We start from the raw sequence: 5,235 nt of genomic DNA, 5'->3' as shown, positions 1-5,235 counted from the left end.
GACCTATCAGTGGGCGCCACGTACATCGCCTGACGTGGGCAATAGGCCAATAGTCAGCTGCTTCGTAGGGCTATGTGAACCAATCAAATCTTACCAGCAGGGACCAAAAGCTATACAGGAAACAAGGCTTGTGGTATAAGCTCCAGCGGAAGGGGCAAGGCTGAGGAGCAGGGCGCCCGCACCCGACATGGCAGATTCTCCCATAAGCCACCTCTGGCCACCCAAGCATCAGCGCCTTCACCAATTTCCTTAGGAAACCAACTCATGGTCCCACTGGGTACCTTGTCCATTTCAGGGGATGTACAGTCCTGTCCATCAGATTTGGACATGGCTCCTTCCGGAGGAGTGACTCCTAAGCCATGACATCCCACAGCCAACAGGCGGTGATGTGACAAAGACAGGAAAACTGCAGTTAAAATCCCAAGGAAAGAAAGAATGGGATCTATACTCTCCAGTCTTCAGCAACTATCCAACCCTCATTAGCAGGAATTCCAAAGGGCACAGTGCTTTGTTGCCTCTCTAAGCAGCCCTGATTCAGTTTTGTTGTTCGTTTTTTTCCCTGTGGGGAAGACTGAACCCAGGACTTTGCACTTACTGGGCAGGATTTCTAACATTAAGCTACACTCCGCAGCCCCAAAGAGGTTTCTCCTATGTCCAAAAACTTCTATAACCACATCTGAAGTCAGTTTTAGAAACTATGTTCTTGAGATTCAACTTTTTCTCAGACTACTTTCTGTGGATATTCACTTGGGGGACCCATGAGTTTTTGTGGGCTTTTTGCTTTTTTTTTTTTTTAAATGTATTTAGTACAGGCTCTATAGGGTCTCACTACACAGATCAGACTCATAGTGATTCTCCTGTGTTCAGCCTCCTAGGCACTGGGATTACAGGCGCAGGCCACCACACCCAGTCTCAGCCGCCCTCTCAGCATGCCCCGGGGGCAGGGCCAGCACAGCATGCTGGGGATTGAACTCTGGTCCCTGCGACTGCCTAAGCAGGCACTTTAATCCGCTGAGCTATCTGGCTGGCCCAGGACCCATGAGCTTTATACACTACTTTTTTGTGAGTGGTGACTCTGGGTCTGCATTGTCTGCCACCTGTGAATCTGCTAGCGACAGCTCTGATCCCATCTGAGGTCGGGAGAGGCCAGGCAGAGCCCAGCAAGACCCTGCAAAGGCAGAAGAACATCAGACAGATCAGCTGAGCTCCCCAAGATGGGCTGAAAGTCAGAGCACTGGCTCCAAGCATTTTGTGGCTAACATCAAGTCCATCCTGACTCAGCCGCAGGTCAAACCTGTGGGGAAATGGCTAGCGCTTTATTTTTTTTTTTAATCCTTTACTTATTTACTTACTTACTTACTTATGTATGTATGTATTTGGTACAATGTCTCACCACACAGCCCGGACTCCCGGTGATCCTCCTGTCACAGCCTCCCCAGCGCTGTGACCACGGGCCTGTGCCATCACACCCAGCTTCAGTGGCCAGCTCAGCATGCCCAAACCCGGGACCCTGTGCCTGCCAGTCAGGCACTCAGACTGCTGAGCTCTCTCCCCGGCCCCGGCTAGTGCTTTAGAAACAGAAGAGCGCTCTACATGTGGAGACCCAGTGAGTTTTTAACCTAAGTATATCGCTGACTAATCACAAAAAGAGGGAACAGTTTACCCTCTCTACCTTCCTCTTACTAGAGTGACACTAAGTTTGTAACTGTTTCCCTTCCTTCCAAGCAAAGTAGAAATGCTCTGATTAGGCCACCGTTAAACTTATTTTCCTCCTCAGGACTGCAAATTACTGAATACTTACCTTTCCTATGTCTTAGTTTCCTTATGGAAATGTTGGAAAGCACTGATAGAATGGTTATGAGAGGGGCCAGGGAGATGGCTCAGTAGAATAAGTGCTTGCCTGGTAAGCACAAGGGCCTGAGTTCAATCCCTGGTTCTGCCAAAAAAAAAAAAGAATGGTTATGAGAATCAGACCCATTAATATGTGAGAAACATTTAGAATGATGCCTGCTTCAGGAGATGCTTTTGATAAAATTGGACTACTGCTACGATCAGGAGCCAGTGAGTTTTATCTCTGCACAAGCACTTCATAGTGGATTTCTGTAATTTCCACCTAAAAGTAGTCTGACTCAAACAAATGAAATCGTGTATTCTCTATAAGCAGTATGCACTAGATAAAAAATTGGCCTGATTCAGATTAATTTTTGGAAGCAACAGCTCAGAGACAAGAACCAATCCCTCTACCATAAAATCACTTTTCATTTCTAATTTCACTGAACTGTTCAGAAACCCATTTCCAAGACATAGAAGATGGAGAGAAATTTAAATTTTACATTGCACATGGAACCCATCAGGCCTCTATGTTCAACAAGCAGAGCAGATTTTGCTGATTACCTAATCAGACCCATTACCTCCCTGACAAAACTCTGGCTGGTTCAAGTATATAGTCCCTTGTGATAGTTTCTAGCTGGATGACCCCCAAAAGCTTCATGAACTCATAGGTAGGGCTTTGGGGAGGTGATTGGATGATGGGTGCATGGCACATACCAATGGATTAGTCCACTGATGAGTTTATAGCTAAATGTGATATTGAAAGGTGAACCCTGGTTGGAAGAGTTGGTTCTCTGGGAGCGTGGTCTACAGGGTATGTTCCTCCTCCTCTCAATCCCTCTCTGCTTCCTGCCTGCCATGCCATGGACTGTTTCCCTGCTGTTATATCCCTCTCTCTTGCCTCCCTGCCTTGATGCCAGCCAACTGTGGACTGAAACCTCTTCCAGGAGCCAACATAAGCCTCTCCTTCCTTAAGTTGTGAGTGTTAGGTGTTTTGTCTCAGCAACAAAGAAAGAAACTACAATATCCCTGTACTTTACACAAAGCTGATCCACCCTCAGATATCTTGAATTATCTAAAGCAGTTACTTACAATCAGGGACATCTGGCACTATCTGGAGATATACTGGTTGTCACAACTGGAGTGGAGGTGGTGGTTAGTTATGCTACTGGATCAAGGCCAAGGAAACATCAAATAATACAGGAGACATGGCCACAAAGCTTTAGCCAGCACAAAATACCAATAATGCCAAGTTGGAGAAGTCTTGGTCTAAAGGATTCCCTTTCCCCTCAGTGAGAGGAACGGTATGTGATTCAATTCTAACCAATGAGATATGACAAGGTATTTTATATGCCTCTGGGAAAGATTTCTGTCTCTCCTAAGAGTTCACTCAGGCTTGTGTCCTCCGTCTCTCTCTGTATCTCTCTGTCTCTGTCTCTGTCTGTCTGTATGTCTCTCTCTCTCTCTCTCTCTCTCTCTCTCACCCCCTCTCCCCTCCCCCCTCCTAACCTATGCCAAGTGAGCATGCCACCTAATTGCACTGGCAGCCATCAGAGCAACAGCCTGAAGAATGAAATAGAATGAGGAACACGAAGATTCTTTGTCTCTTTGGTGACCAATTGAACAACCAGTCATCACCAGGGAGACCCACACTACCAATGGAGTTCTTATATGAGCAAAACATGTATTCATTTTTAAGTCTGTTTGAGTTATGTATGTCATTAACTGAATCAACATTGCACTCATTAAATATCTGTTGTGCCAGGACTAGCCACTGAAGATGTAAAACTGAAGACAGTCTACTGCCCCAAGGTAGAGCTCTTATTCCAAAGGGAGACGTGGCTCTCTAAAGAAATAATCAGGGTACATATTGCACTAGATATAGGTGTATGAGCTTGATGGGAGAAGGATCTCTTCCGGGTACCTGGGAAATTGGGTCTGTCTCCTTGCTAGATTCCTTTTTCTTTCTTTTTCTTTTTCTTTTTCTTTCTTTTTTTTTCATTTTCTTTTTTTTTTTAACCAGGAATCAAACTCAGGACCTTGTGCTTGCTAAGCAGGCGTTTGTACCACTGAGCTATATCCCTGGCCCTACTTGCTAGATTCCTTAAGGGCAAAGAAGTAAATCATCCTCAAATTATTTTCCATATTTCCATAATTCCTTGCATACAGGTATTAGAAGATATTTTATCAAGTTTAAGAATTTATCAAAAGATCATTTTTACTCAGGAGGCCAAGGCAGGAGGATTGTTGTGCGTTTGAGACCAGTGTAAACAACAAAGTGAGCTCAAGGCCTGCCTGAACTGTATAGCGAGACCTTTCTCAAAAAGACAAAAAAAGTCCTTTTTACTATGTTCTCCAATATGCTGGTAGATCTGTAGAGGATAAGACTAAGTCCAAGTGCAATATACCATTCCATTAGTATTTCCTGCATCCTTATCTAGTATGTGTGTGCATTTCTCTTTTAAAATGAGCTTAAGGTACCTTAATATATAACATACAAACACAGTCTAAACTGAAAATCACTACTCAAAGGGAAAAGATGAAATTCAGGTAAAAATGTGGAAAGGCAAGAAGAGGAAGGAGGACTTTCTTTCTTTCTTTCTTTCTTTCTTTCTTTCTTTCTTTCTTTCTTTCTTTCTTTTAACAGGTGTTGGAAATTGAACTCAAGACCTCACACTTGCCAGACAGGCGCTGTGCCACTGAGCTAAATCCCCAGCCCGAGGAGGACTGTCTGAAACTGGAAAATCTTAGAGAATTATGCCAGCTTGCTTTGTAAAGATAAAAACACTAAAATACTTCACTGCAAAGCTGAGAGTTAGAAATGAACACAAAACAAATCACTGCTCATGTGCTCATGTGTGTCCAGAGATGTCTTTCTCACCACTCCTGACATACATGTCAGAAAGTAACTCAGCCGCAGGGTCCACCCCTCATGATCATCAGTAGATCCTGAAGTCAACATTGCCTACCCTCAACAGGCATTCTTAAGGATGGGCAGCGGCCAACATTCTTTAATTCCAATTACCCATCTGAATCCTGTCTTCCAAATATTTCAGGGTAGACTGAAGTAACAGCTATATTCCCTGGGCTAAGGCCTCCTAGTAAGTAGCAACCATTTTCTTTCTTTTAAAGATTTCAAAACAAGGTCCCTCCTGTCCAGATCAAGGAAGCCATTTCTAGGTCTGGCACTCACTCTTTCTGAAACATTAGCAAATGATATGAAATTTGCATTCTAAAGTTTCAAGAACTGTCACATTTTTCATGTGGAAAGCTAGTTTTAGGATTGCAAAAAATTTCCTCATAGAATAAGTTATTATGGGGCCAGGGAGATGACTCAGTAGAATAAGCGCTTGCCTGGCAAGTGCAGGGATCTGAGTTCAATCCCCAGTTATGAAAAAAAAAAAA

The sequence above is a fragment of the Octodon degus genome, unplaced genomic scaffold (assembly GCF_000260255.1).
Source record: "Octodon degus isolate 3935 unplaced genomic scaffold, OctDeg1.0 scaffold00004, whole genome shotgun sequence".
Classification (NCBI taxonomy): Eukaryota; Metazoa; Chordata; class Mammalia; order Rodentia; family Octodontidae; genus Octodon; species Octodon degus.
The sequence above is the reverse complement of the archived record's forward strand: the minus strand, read 5'-3'. Positions refer to the sequence as shown.